Source organism: Kogia breviceps, chromosome 8 (assembly GCF_026419965.1).
Source record: "Kogia breviceps isolate mKogBre1 chromosome 8, mKogBre1 haplotype 1, whole genome shotgun sequence".
In the NCBI taxonomy this organism is placed as follows: Eukaryota; Metazoa; Chordata; class Mammalia; order Artiodactyla; family Physeteridae; genus Kogia; species Kogia breviceps.
The window spans coordinates 89,302,045-89,317,506 of NC_081317.1; the positions used below are offsets into that span (position 1 = coordinate 89,302,045).

Sequence of the window (15,462 nt, forward strand, 5' to 3'; positions counted from 1 at the left end):
GAAGGGCGACTGCCAATGGTTGGGGGGAGAAGAGAGTAAATTATTGTTTAACGGATATAGTCTCCATTTTGCAACATAAAAGAGTTTTACAGATTGGTTGTACGATGTGAATGTACTTATTAACACTACTGAACTGTACACCTAAAAATGGTTAAGATGGTAAATTTTGTATTGCACATTTTACCACATTTTAAAAATTCTTATCACAACAGGAAAAGGGATATTTAAAAAAATATAACATCACTCCTTTGCTTAAAACCTTCCAAAGGCTTCCATAATACGCAGAATTGAAACTTCTTTCCCTGCTTACCAAGATCCACTTGATCTAGTCTGTGCCTACACCTTCAACCTCATCTCATACCACCACTTCCACCCTCATCCACCTTGCTTGTGCACATCAGCTTTCCTTCTGTTTGTTTCAAGTTCTAGCCTTATGGCCTTTGCACTAGATGTTTCCTCTCCCTAGCATGTTCTCCTATGCCCCAGATTTTCTCGATATGTTCTTTTCCATCTGTCAGATCTTAGCTTAAGTGTCACCTTCTTAAAGGTCTTCCCTAACACCTAATCTAGAGTAGCCAACTGCCCAATTACTTGCACAGTACTTAAGAGTATCTGATTATTTATTGGTTTACATATACAGTTCATTTTCTGACCTGTCCACAAAAAAATAAGCACCCAAAGAACAAGGACCTTCTTTGTCAGTCTTTTCACCATGGTACTCTGGTGATTCAATTATCCCTGGCACATAGTAGGCACTTATAAATATTTGCTGAATGAATAAATGCACAATTTTTAAAAAATGACCTAAAGCTCCACAATTGAAAACAAGTTAAATAAATTACCATGTACCCTTATGGTGGAACATTATGTAGACATTTTAACTGATGTTTCATGTATATATAATGTGCAGATTATATTTTCAAGATGGCCATGATACGTTCTCCCATCCTTCATTCTCTTATTATGTAGACATTCCTCCCCAGTGGTAGGATTGATGCTCCCTCCTCTTGAATTTGGGCAGGCCTATAACTATGGTGGAAGTGAAGCTTTGTGACTTCTGAAGTTAGGTCATAAAAGGCCATACAGCACCTGTATGGTACTCTTGGGACAGTCACTCTTAGAATCAAAGCTGCCATACTGTGAGGAAGCCCATGCTACATATAGGTGCTCAGGCTGAGGGCCCCAGTTGAAGTCCCAGCTGACAACCAGCATCAACCATCAGACATGTGAGTGAAGGCATCGAGATGACTCCAACCATAGCCACCAACTGACTGCAACTGCATGAGAAAATTCCAAGCAAGAGCCCACCTAGCTGAGCACAGGAAACCACAGAACCATGAACGATACCAAAAGATATGCTTTGCCCCGCTGAGTTTTCGGATAATTAATTACACAGCCATAGATAATCAGTGCTTTAGTTTTGTTTTAACCATGCAGAGAATGCAAAGAAAAATTTGAAGAAAAAATGCATGTTCAGAGTGTTATCTACTGAAAGATGGTACGTTTACTTATGACATGCTCTATTTCCCCACATTTCCCTAATGGAAATCATGTAACAATATAATACGAGGCATACGGACTTCCCTGGTGGTCCAGTGGTTAAGAATCAGCCTGCCAATGCAGGGGGACACAGGTTCGAGCCCTGGTCCGGGAAGATCCCACATGCCGCAGAGCAACTAAGTTTGTGTGCTACAACTACTGAGCCTGCACTCTAGAGCCCGCGAGCCACAACTACTGCAGCCCTCATGCCTAGAGCCTGTGCTCCACAACAAAGAGAAGCCACCACAATGAGAAGCACGACGAAGAGTAGCCCCCGCTCACCGCAGCTAGAGAAAGCCCGCGCGCAGCAACAAAGACCCAACGCAGCAAGTAAGCAAGCAAACAAGCAAGCAAGCAATAAATAAATAAATAAAATAATACGCAGCCTAGGGAGATTTTTTAAGCACAAGGGGGCAAGAACAATAAAAGGACCTTTAACTGACCAGAGAAGATTTCGGAATGGCCAATAAACATATAAAAAGATACTCAGCACAGTTAGTCACTAGAGAAATGCAAATTAAAACCGCAATAAGATGCCACTTCACACTCACTACAGTGGCTATAATTTAAAAGTCAACCAGGGGCTTCCCTGGTGGTGCAGTGGTTAAGAATCCACTGGCTAATTCAGGGGACATGGGTTCGAGCCCTGGTCCGGGAAGATCCCACATGCTGCGGAGCAACTAAGCCTGTGTGCCACAACTACTGAGCCTGCGGTCTAGAGCCCGCGAGCCACAACTACTGAGCCCATGTGCCACAACTACTGCAGCCTGCACACCTAGAGCCCATGCTCTGCAACAAGAGAAGCCACCGCGGTGAGAAGCCCGCGCACCACAACAAAGAGTAGCCCCCACTCGCTGTAACTAGAGAAAGCCACACACAGCAACGAAGAACCAAAGCAGCAATCAATCAATCAATCAATCAATTTATAAAAGACAACCAGGAAAAAAGTATTGGCAAGTATGTGAAGAAATTGGAACCCTCAAGCATTTGTTGGAATGCAAAATGGTGCAGCCACTTTGGAAAAGTTTGGCAGATCCTCAAATTGTTAAAATCAGGTGAAAACAAAAACACGCTCACAGGCAAATGTTCACAGCAGTGTTATTCACAATAACCAAAGCATGGAAACAAATATCCACGAACTGGGGAATTGATAAACAAAATATGCTAGATCCACACAATGGAATATTATTCACCCATAAAAAGGAATGAAGTACTGATTTATGCTACAACATAGACAAACCTATGAAACCATCATGCTAAGTGAGAGAAGCCAGACACAAAAGGCCACATATTGTGTGATTCCATTTACATGAAATGTGCAGAACAGGCAAATCCATAGAGACAGAACGATTAGTGGTTGCCAGAAGCTGGCGGGAAGGAATAATGGGGAGTGATTGTTAATGGGTATAGGTTTTTTTGGGGGGTGGTGGTGATAAGTGTTCTAAAATTAGATAGTAGAGATAGATGAACAACTCTTTGAATATACTAAAAACCACTGTTTGGGGCTTCCCTGGTGGTGCAGTGGTTGAGAATCCGCCTGCCGATGCAGGGGACACGGGTTTGTGGCCCGGTCCGGGAAGATCCCACATGCCGCAGAGCAGCTGGGCCCGTGAGCCATGGCCACTGAGCCTGTGCGTCCGGAGCCTGCGCTCTGCAACGGGAGAGACCACAAGAGTGAGAGGCCCACGTACCACAAGAAAAAAAATAACCCACTGTTTGCAAAGATGAAAAATATTTTACACAAATATAACTTTAAAAAATCCGGTTAATACTAAAATTCCAATTGCTGTTACTTCTGGGAAGAGGGATTGAAGGTAGTGCTGCATATCTTTTTACAATCAACATGTAATTTTTAAAAAAACTAAAAACTTAAAAGATTAAAAGGAAGTATATAGTCATGGAAGAAAAACCAGTAGCACATTTCCCATCTTTCTGAAAGCAGTCTATGTGCGAATACCTGTACACAAATTGGATTGATACCGTCTTCCATGACAAAGGGACTGAAGGCTAGCAAAAGGAAGTTTTGTCCAGAAAAGACTTCTGTTCTGAGTAGCCATTCATATGCAGTTTAGAAAGAACTCTCCATTTCCCTCTCTCAAATGGCCAGCCTTCCCAGAAGTATTACCAGGCCACCATGGAAGAGTGTACCCATTGAGGCTACAAATTAATTCATCTCACATGAAGGAATAGTCTCCTTCTATCAAATTGTTCAATGTTTTATCTCATTCTCAGGACAGACCTATTCCCCCATGTCAAGCTTGTTCTCACTGTGAAGATGACTACTTACTAATCCCAAGGTGACATTAGCTGATTTAGGTTAACTTCAATATCTAAGTGAAACATAAATATGCTATCACAATCATATTTTTGTCTTATTCTTTATACTTTTAAACTGCTTCTACATAACCATCACATTTGATCAGTGCAATACAGCAACACACAATGTGAGGTTTCTTATAAAGAAGCACAGATCTCTGAGTATGAATCAGGGCAGGGGTGTCGGGTCAGAGAAGCCTGGAGTAACAAACAGTCATGAATCACAATGGAGGCCAAAAGGAGCTAGGCAAGAAAAAACTGACAGGCAAAGATTACCTGCCAAGTGGCTTGGTTCACTGTGATTCTCCAGGGCCTTCTCCACTTGAAGATATTTTTCACTGAGCACGTCAGAGTTGAGTGGGTAAAGCTACATTAGGAACAGATTTCTTCAGACGGTCAAGTACAGACTCTGGAATTAGGTAGCTTGTGTTTGAATACCAGTTTTACTACTTACTAACTGGGTAACCTTGGGGAAACTACTTAATCTATGTCTCACGTTCCTCACCTACAAATGGGGATAAAACAACCCCTATTTCAAAGGGTGTTTAGAAGGTAATCTTCTCCCAATACTCCTATATCCCTTACCTGATTTATTATTCTTCATAACACAAATGAACTAACAGTGTCTTTATTTATGTCTTGCCATCTCCCTAACCCACTTACAGAGAGCAAGCTCCATAAGTGTAAAGATTCCTGTCTGTTTTGTTCAATACACTGTCCCCAATGCCTAGAACAATGCTTAGTTCATAGTAGGTACTCAAATATTGATATATAATAAGTGTTTGCTACCTGGAAATTATGGGATATGACATTGTGAATAAATATAAAAATATTGCTGGAGGGCTTTGTGTGAATTGCTATGCCCAATATAAACTGAACATGAGAGTATGTAACTCACAGTAGTTAACAGTAAACCTCAAAGCTGGAAACAGCTCCTTCTGGCACTGTAAGTTACAAGCCGATGTATAGCAGCAGAGAAACTTAAGTTGGAAAACAAGCCAAACCATGGAATTTGGGGGCTCGCCACCACTTCCAAGGTTGTAGAATGGAGGTCCAACAAATGGACTGACCCTTTTTCTCCTTGGTTCCACCCACATCACACATGAATTAGTTAAAATTCAGACAACATTTAAGAAAAATCAACTTTTGTTCCCAAATCTGATAAATGGACCATGCCTGAAAGCTAAGTGAGGATAATAAGCAAAGCATCAATATGTGTTTTGACAATGTGCTCAGAATAGCCAGACAATTACTTTACATGGCTTGTATCAGGGATAGAAGATGTGATCTAGCTGCAGCACTCTAGGGTGACTCCTGAACAAGTCTCTTCTCCCACAGGGGTTACAGCTTGCAAGTTTATTTTAAGAAGAGGGTTGAATTAGCTGTGCTCTATAATCCCTTCAATTCTCAGAGAGAGAGAGAGAGAGAGAGAGAGAGAGAGAGAGAGAGAGAGAGAGAGAGAGAGAGAGAACACATACCTACATATCCAAGTGGCATATATCAGGCAGCAGGTTTTGTTGTTGCTTTTGCAAAACCAATACCCATTTATTACAGAAAGAAAGAAGTCAGAAGCTGCTACAAACACAGAGATCTGATTCTTGTCCTATCCACCACTCTCCTCCCCAGAATGATGTCTAAGGATCCTATTCAAAGCTGCAATCTGTAACATCAAACTCTTGGTGGTCCTCATCCCACTTATTCTGCTGTATGTTTCTTTAATCCATTGTGATTATAGCATACTATGTAACTTATGTGTTATGTTTATTTTTATTGTCTGCCTCCCCCAGTTAGACTGCACACTCATGAAAAAACAGCAATCTTTGTTTTGTACCCTGATATATTCCCTAAGTGCCAAGAAACATAGCTGCCTATCAACAAATATTATTTGCTGACTGAATCAGTTGAATCAATTATAGTCAAGAGACCCTAATCCATTCTCTCCATTTCCCTCTGGGAAACCATCATAAATATATGCATGGTAGGTAGGAGAGGAGAGCAGTTTCTGACAGTTCTTTGATCTGCTGATCAAGTGACAAAAATCCCTAAAATTTCTCTTCCCTCCCCCCATGTATTTCAGGAAAGATCCCATCCTAAAAGCACAAAATGAGTCATACAAAGATTCAGAAATTAGGAGGAAAACCATTTTAAAGTAGATAAAAAGTATCTGGCAGAAATGGACAGAAATCTCATCTCTTGACTCTAAACCTGGAGACAGAACAGAGAATAGTCTGGCTTCTCCACTGTAAATGAACAATGGATAGAGGCATATTATACCTAGCTGCGGAAGGAAATTTTAACACCCAAACATCTTTACAATGATATAACACAATTCTTTGTAATATTACTGACCAAAAGTGATTTTGCCTTTTCTATCAGTCTTATTTTCAAATGCTTGTCTAAAATCTGTGGTATACGGAATTTTAGGGAGCTAACTATATAGTCTAGAAGTATTTTTCAGTGGCTTGCTTCTAAAAGAAGTTAAAAGTTAAACCCATGCCTCTGGATTACTATCATAATAAGAGAGAATCTGGAATACTAAAATCATACCACTCTCTCTAAACACACTGAAATCTGACTGAGTAAAGCTCACAAAGACAGAGAGCAACACACAGAACAAAAAGGCCATTTGGAAAATCCCAATGATCGACCAACATCTTGATCGAGCTCCAACAGGATGAGGGAGGAGGATCTTGATTACAACAGCACAGAAAAACAGCACTTGGATTGGTATGCCTGGGGAAACTACCAGGGGAGTGATACATTCCTGCATACAAGACACAGGAAATGGGAGGGAGACCACTGGAAACTGATGGCGGAAAAGAATAAATTTAAGCCCATCCAATATCAGCAGCCAGAGGTTCCAAACACCAAGCCCACATTAGTATCTACTTAAAGGGCTGGGCCATCAAAGGTGCTGATGAGTACTGGAAAGCCCCCAAAGACCAGTTTCTTTAGAGATAAAAAGAACAGAAGCAAAATACCCAAAGTCTGGACCTGATTTAAAAAATTTAAAAGGCCCAAAGCAGGCTTCTTTTGCATGAATCAGACAGGTTCCACCATCATTCCTCAACATTTAAATTGGGCTTTGGAAACAGAGCCACCCCCCTCCCCCGCCAAAAAAAAAAAGTAAGCATGAGAATAAGCCATAATACAATCAACTACAAAACAAACCAAATCAGAATGTCTGAGATATTTCAAATTGGAAACAGACACAAATTGCTGAAATAGTTATCAGCTTTGGGAGCACCTGTTCATATATTAAGATAATCCATCCAGGCTGTGCAGGAAAAGAAGCAGCACAGTGACAGAGACAGGAATGGGGGTAAGGAAATGGGTTATCAGGAGTCCAGCCCACCTCCTGGGAATGATCTGCAAGTTTTCTGGAGCAGTCTAGTGAGCTGGCACACAAACCAGCAAGGCTCTCTGCATCTCAACATTGTGCCCCCCAAGTCACACTCTTCTGCCCCTACGACCAGAGTTATACAAGTGAATCCAGTGATATAAGGGCAGCATGCATTTTCACCATTGTAGACATCAACACGGACCTCACCTTGTCACTGTCATCATGACAAATGTGGTCGTGATGGATGGACTGGCACTGAAAAGAAGCACCAACACTACCTACAAGAGAAAGGGAGGAAAAGTTAAGATGCAGTAATTCCTTACATTTAAACTGCTTTACCAGTTAAAGGTGCCTTTATATCCATCATCCCATCTAATCCTCAACAATACTCGGAAATAGGCAGGATAGGGATTGTTATTCATGCAGTTTGAGCAAAACAAAACACAGAGAGGCTGACTTGCACAAAGGAGCAGTCAGTGAAGTGGCAGGTCTGAAACCAGAACCCCATTATTCAAACCCCTAATTCACCACTTTCTACTACACTGAGTGGTTAGTTTTCAGAGTAAGGCCACCTAAATAAGCACAACAGCATTCAATAAGGCAAACTTCTATTTAGAAAAAAGTATACTGCTTTTCAGGCTACACATACTTTCTTTGAGAAAAAAATTGACCCTATAAATTTTCAGCACACAAATAACACAATCTAATACACAATCGTAAGATTATAAATAGGTTTTTATTACTTTTAAAAGTATACACATTTTTAATATACACAACCATTTGTTAATTTGAAGATCTCCTAATAACTGCTCTATGACAACAGTGACACTTCTAACCAATAGGAAAACAAATGACATTAAAAAAAAATAATCTTGGAGTAAGAAAAACCTTCTGAAAGACGATACTAAAACAAGAAGGCATAAATGAAAAATCAGCATGCATGACTGTGGACCAAAGAGGAGCAAAACCCGTTCTCCCTATGTATGAGAATTCAACCTTGGGTTAATCCCTGTTAACCTGATTAAACAGCATGCCACCTACGTTACCTGGCAACATTGCTTAGGATAGAAATTACCAAATTAGTAAATTGCATCTGGACTGGAAGTACAATAGCCACTTACTAGGAAGCCACGTTCTTGAACTTCTCTGAGTACGGTGCCATGTTACCTAATTAGGCATGTCCTGGCAAAAGACCCTGGAAACTATGCCCATGGAGTTCTCTGCACCACACAATGTGGATCTCATCTCTTTGAACCTAAGCTGTGAGAAGAGCACTTCAGACCTAAGCTGTGAGAAGAGCACTTCAGAAAGAATGAACTGCTGCAAGGACTCCCACTGTCTTACTGATAAGTTATAGCTTCTGTCCTATATCCTTCTGAATAAATGTTGCTAAGTGAGACCTATGGTGGTTTTACCAGTCTGAATGTGCAAATGTTTAGTTGAACCTAAGAAAACATCCCCATGTCACTCCTGTGCACGTTACACTGACAAATAAAATTATAAAATATACAATGCCATCAATTCAGATGTCCAATTATTCTATATGCTTGAGAAGAATGCTGCCAACTAAACTTTGATACATTTTCTTAATAATAAAAATTTTGGTTTTACACTTATTGAAATAACTCTTTTACACTTTAAAGGTAGATTTTTATCATATATTACTCTTATGCATTCATAAAAAGAAAATGAGAAAATAATTGGCAGTAACAGAAAATTATTAAAAACTACAAAGGATAGGGCTTCCCTGGTGGCGCAGTGGTTGAGAGTCTGCCTGCCGATGCAGAGGACATGGGTTCGAGCCCTGGTCCGGAAAGATCCCACATGCCACGGAGCAACTAAGTTCATACGCCACAACTACTAAGCCTGCACTCTAGAGCCTGCGAGCCACAACTACTGAGCCCAAGTACCACAACTACTGAAGCCCGTGCACCTAGAGCCCGTGCTCTGCAACAAGAGAAGCCACTACAATGAGAAGCCCATGCACTGCAACAGAGTAGCCCCCGTTGGGCACAACTAGAGAAAGCCCACGTGCAGCAACAAAGACCCAACACAGCCAAAAATAAAAATAAAATAATTTTTTTTAAATATGAATTATTTTTTAAAAATTCAGTAGATGAGTTTCAAGGAGTTAGTAAAAATTATACTTTCAGTCTCCTATTAATCTAATATCATGTAATACTAAAGTTAGACTGGTGAAAAGAACCCTAAGAACTGATGATTATAAGCATACATTTAGATACCTTTCAAAGAGGTACCAAAACATACATTTATCTTACTCTTACGCAAAACCGTTGTATTTAAGGTATCATGTTATATGTGTTTCTCTTGGACACAATCTAAGAAAAATGAAACTTTGTTAGAAATAGTTCACATAATACCACCATCTAATAACTATGAGGGAGTCCACCATTTGGGACCATTGTCAAAAACTTGGACTTGGGCTTCCCTGGTGGCGCAGTGGTTGAGAGTCCGCCTGCCGATGCAGGGGACGCGGGTTCGTGTCCCGGTCCGGGAAGATCCCATGTGCCGCGGAGCGGCTGGGCCCGTGAGCCATTGCCGCTGCGCCTGCGCGTCCGGAGCCTGTGCTCTGCAACAGGAAAGGCCGCAACAGTGAGAGGCCCGCAAAAAAATCTTTTCCAAAAGAGAGTATTAAAAATAAATGAATAGACGTCCACATACAAAAAAAAGAACCTAGACACTAACCATACACCTTTCACAAAAATTAACTCAAAATGGATTATAGACCTAAATGTAAAACACAAAACTATAAAACTTCTAGAAGATAACGGGAAAAAATCTAAGTGACCTTGGCTTGACACCAAAGCATAATCCATCAAGAAAAAAATGGTAAAATGGACTTCAATAAAATTAAAAACTTCTGCTCTGTGAAAGACACTGAAGAAAATGAAAAGACAATGCCACAGGCTGCTAGAAAATATCTGCAAAATGTGTATCTAATAAAGGACTGATACCCAAAAGTATTCAAAGAACTCTTAAAATTCAACAGTAATGGGAATTCCCTGGTGGTCCAGTGGTTAGGACTCCATGCTTTCACAACGGGGCCCTGGTTTGATCCCTTGGGGAACTAAGATCCCACAAGCTGTGCAGCCAAAAAAAAAAAAAAAAAAACCCGAAAAACAAAAAACTCAACAGGAAGAAAATAGAACCCAATTTTTAAATGGGCAAGGTTTTCTCTTTTTGATTTATTCCCCTGAATATCAGAATTCACTCCTTTGCAACAAAGGGAAGGGCCCTTTGCTGGAAAACAATGCAGAAGCATCCTAGAGGCAAATGAAAGCACAAAAGCACCAGTTTCCCTCTCCAGCTGTCCCTGCCCCATAAGAAAAAGAATGTAGACAGATCACTCAAACTGAACTCCTGAAGAATAAAATACAGATTGTAAGCAACTTTGGATAGCTAGTCAGAGAAAGAAGCACACAGAGGCAAAAGAATAAACCTTCTATACTAAAATAAAGGAGCCAATTTTTGAAAATTGAAAGAATCTAGCCAAACATACATTAAATGGCAGTGTTTACCACGGGTTTTCTGATTTTTTCAAATGCATTTTATAAAGTTATTATTCCTGCTCAAGAACCTACCCTGGCGCTCTACTACTCAAAGCATAATGTCCATGTCTGAATCCTCCACTCCCCATGAGAAATGTGGCAGGATGCTTCCATGCAGACGAGGCCTGTTCCTTCACCTGGTGAGCACGCAGTGCTCTCCTCACACCAGCATGACAGTTCTCCCTCTCGGTTCTTAACCAAGACTTACATGGGAATAAAATTTTACCACCTTTATTTTCATTAACTAGAAACTAAATGTAAAAAATCTACTCTATTATGAAAACAACAACAAACCACATTAGGATTGACAGTACCTGTGATTTTTATCTCTAATAAAAAACACACATATTTTCATATAATACAGTTGCTGGAGGTATATTGCAATATCATTTACACTTATCATTACTTTAAATTTACAATAGCTATCAGGCCCACTGCTAGAATGTGTTATTTAATACATTAAATAACAAATATATTTTTATCACAAATTAGTTTTAATATTTTGATAACTACATTCCAGTATGACTGGTTTTCTTTGTAATCTCATGTATTTCATTTTATGCAATTAAAAGTATTCTCCTGGGAAGGGGCCTATAAACTTCATCTGATTACCAAAGGAGTCCATGACGCACTCAAAATAGTTACAAACCCCCAAAATGGTTAGCAGAAAGTGCTGGGACCAGAGGGAGAACCAGATTAGGAGCATTATAAGGGAAAATGTGCAACATCTTGGGAAGAGTCAGACAAGTATGTGAAATCGAGGGAAGAGAACAGAAGTGAGGGCTCAAGTCGGGGTACGAAGCCCATAGTTTAGAACTAGGAAACACAAAGACGTCGAGGTTGAAACAGCGGTGGCAAGTGGAGAAGTTTCCGAGCAACTTCCAAGAATACGAGATAGTGTTTTAAGTCCACAGGGGTAAAGGTAGTGAGGTAAAGCAGAGACACTATTTGTCAAGTTCCCGGAGACCACTATACTGCAAAATCTAATGGTCAATTCTGAATCTTCACCTTTCTTGATCTACCAGCAGCATTTGACGCAGGTGACCCTACTCTCCTTCGTGAAACCCTTTTCTTCACTTGGCCTCACAGAAGCTTCCTACGTCACTGACTGCCACTCAGTCCCATTTGCTAGATTCTCATCTTCCCATTATAAAGGTTGGAATGTCCCGAGGATCAATCCTCAGACCTCTCTTTTCTATCTATATTCACTCCTTTAGTGATCCCAACTAGTCCCGTGGCTGATGACACCAAAATCTTTATTTCCAAGCTCTGACTCTCCCACCTCCCACCCCAAGGAAACCCAGATTTCCATATTCTACTACCTATTCGAAATCACTTAGATATCTAAACAGCATCTCAAACATAACATGTCCAAAATTGAGCTCTTGATCTCCTCTAAACCTGCCTCCAGTTTCAGTAAATGGCAGAACTATTCACCAGCTGCTCTGGCCAAAACCCTTGGCATCTTCCTCAACTCCTCTCTTTAATTCACATCCCACATTTGATGAGTTAGCAAATCCTGTTGGTCCCACTTCAAAAATATGCCTGAAATATAACTACTCAGCATCATCCACTGCGGCTACCCAAGCCAAAGCCTGGACTAATGCAATGTTTTCCTGACTGGTCTTAGTTCCACTCTTTCCCCATGAACTTTCCCTACCTCCTCCTCAGTCTATTCTCCACATAGTAGCACGAATGACCCTTTTCAAGGTTCAGATAGATCATGTCACTCCTCCTTTGAAAACCTTGTTCCGTCTCTCACTCAAAATAAAATCCAAAGTCCTTACTCCTTGGTCTACGAGGTCTCACATGACCTGGGTATCCTAGACCTTTCTGATCATGTCTCCTACCTCTTTTTCTTTCCTAAAAGGGAAATAAAACACAATAAACACACCTGTAGCAAATTATCAAGATATTATGTTATATCCTTAAAACATTGTCAAACAACACCATTTCTTCATAAGCAGTAATAAGGCCTCTTAGTGCCAGGCCCATCTAGAACTCACACCCTTTTTGCTGACATGCAGCATGGTTTTCCAAATGTCATGTTCTCTCAAGGATAATTGGAATGTATCAATAACTGAAACTCTTCTGCACATTGCTTTGAAGAAAAAAAATGTTGTACTGAGTTTGTGAAACATTAACATATAATCTTCTTAGATAAACATCAGCAGAAAACCATTGTTGAGATATATGCATATTCCTCGAAATCTGGCTATAAAAAACGAGGGGCATTAAACCACAAAACTGAACTGCAGAGACTTGGGCAAAATGTGCACATCTCTTTAAAAGTGGTTAGGCTCTTTAAGTTGTCATGAAAATGTGGCATTTTGAGCACTGTTAGAATTATTCCTAAATGTGCACATGTGAGATGGGGGTTTGCACTGTAATAGTAGTGGGTTAATCTAAAAGTATGAAGTGAGCCCCTCTCAAGCATTTCCTAGACTCATTTTTGGTTTTGTTTGTTTTTTCTGACCCCACCATGCAGCTTGTGGGATCTTGGTTCCTTGACCAGGCAATGAACCCAGGCCCCTGACAGTGAGAGCGTGGAGTCCTAACCACTGGATGCCAGGAAATTCCCAAAGATTTGAGGGTTTAAAAGTAAAGATTTTGAGCTACAAAAGTGGACAATGGGGAGAGCAATAGCACCAACCTGAGCACCACATGCTTTCTGAGACCTGTTCTACAGGACCAAAAGCAGCGGCTCCCACTGGCCAAACTCTTACCAGTTTAAGCATTAAAAACAACAACAACAAGAAAAGACTGTAGATAACCAAAACACATCATATAAATGAAAATCTGGGAGTCCCTTAATAGCAACTTTTTTTCCTCTCCCATTGCGGAGCACAGGCTCCGGATGCGCAGGCCTAGCGGCCATGGCTCACGGGCTTAGTTGCTCCGCGGCATGTGGGATCTTCCCGGACCAGGGCACGAACCCGTGTCTCCTGCATTGGCAGGTGGATTCTCAACCACTGCGCCACCAGGGAAGCCCAATAGCAACTTTTTAAAAATCATATATTTATCCTACCTTTTAGAGTAATTGAATAGCCCTAGTTCTACATTGCAGAAGAATGCCAGCTAATAGATACAGAAGGAATTTCAGAATTAGAAAACATCATTTTGCAAGCCCCATAAAACTGTTGATTCAGGCAAGGGTCACCAATTAGGCTAAAGACATTAAGTACACGGCTGATGGGGGTTTGTAAAGTGCCAAAGTAATGCTACCCACATTATCTATAGTTGCAGGGAGAACCTAACTACACTGTAAAGAGACCTAATCCCATCACCTTAATCCAATGGCCAATCCTAGCATCATTAACAGTAGGCCAACCAGATGTGACCTCTGATGTGATACACTGTGAAATTCAGACATAAGCTCTGTTTGGCATTCAAGCAAACAATACTTTCCTTGGCTCCATTAAACTATTGGATATAACTGGCAGTTTACAGGAAATACAAGGGATAGACATTACAGGAAGCAATCAGCTCATCCAAAAGTTGGTTCTGCAGAAGTGCTCAATAAGTCGGTATTATTATTATAAAAGGAATAAAAAAAGATAGGAACTGTGCTAGATTAAAAGAAATTAAAGGAAACAGATACAATGTGCATACCAGATTGCAGATTAGTTTAAATAAACTAGTTAAAAAGGATATTTGGGAGAGAATTGGAAAAATCTGAATATGGTAAAATTAGATGAAATGAAAACTTACTGAAATAAAATGCTAACTTAAAAATAATCGGAGCTTCCCTGGTGGTGCAGTGCTTAAGAATCCACCTGCCAATGCAGGGGACACGGGTTCGAGCCCTGGTCTGGGAAGTTCCCACATGCCACGGAGCAACTAAGCCCGTGTGCCACAACTACTGAGCCTATGCTCTAGAGCCTGCAAGCCACAACTACTGAGCCCACGTGCCACAACTACTGAAGCCCACGCACCTAGAGCCCATGCTCTGCAACAAGAGAAGCCACCGCAATGAGAAGCCCGTGCACCACAACGAAGAGCAGCCCCCACTTGCCGCAACTAGAGAAAGCCTGCACACAGCAACGAAGACCCAACCAAGCCAAAAAGAAAATAAAAATAAATAAATAAATTTTTAAAATAAAATAAAATTTTTAAAAAGCAGAGAATATGAATACTATGCTTTCATGATGGTTAAGTAAATATGTATATGTGTACACAGATATACAAAGGAAACGTTCAGAAGAATATATACCATGATACTAACAATGGTAATCCCTGGGTGACAGGAGGAAATTTTTCCCTTATTTTTGCTCATCTATATTTTCTGATTTTCCATGATGCCCATTAAAAAAAGGGCCTAGCTCCAAGGCTAGCTCCCAGTATCCCTAGGAATACTAGACCAAATAGGACAAACTCAAGAAAAAAAAAAAAAGAAAGAAAGAAAGAAGAGAGGGAATTCCCCTGGCAGTCCAGTGGTTAGGGCTCCTAGCTTCTACTGCAGGTGGGGCACAGGTTCGATCCCCAGTTGGGGAACTAAGATGCCGCAAGCCACACAGCAAGGCCAGGAAAAAAAAAAAAAAGAGGACTCCAACGGCACCCCCATGACCATGAGCAGGATTCTTGAGGTGAACTATCCATTATCTTCTCTCTCCTTTGAGACCCTGTCTACAAAATAATCTTGGTGGTAACTGTTAGGATGTTCTGCTAAGATGCAACCATTAGCCTAAGTATAGG

At 40.6% G+C, this 15,462-nt stretch overlaps 1 protein-coding gene across 2 annotated transcripts in view; it reads right to left on the bottom strand.

Annotated features, from left to right (window-relative positions):
* The window catches only part of RNF38 (ring finger protein 38), a 123,568-nt gene that overhangs the window by 62,671 nt on the left and 45,435 nt on the right, over positions 1 to 15,462 (bottom strand). For both annotated transcript variants that reach the window (XM_059072181.2, XM_059072177.2), the window contains exon 2: positions 7,406 to 7,476. The gene's annotated coding sequence lies outside the window, so the exon portion shown is untranslated. The remainder of the gene's footprint in view (positions 1 to 7,405; positions 7,477 to 15,462) is intronic.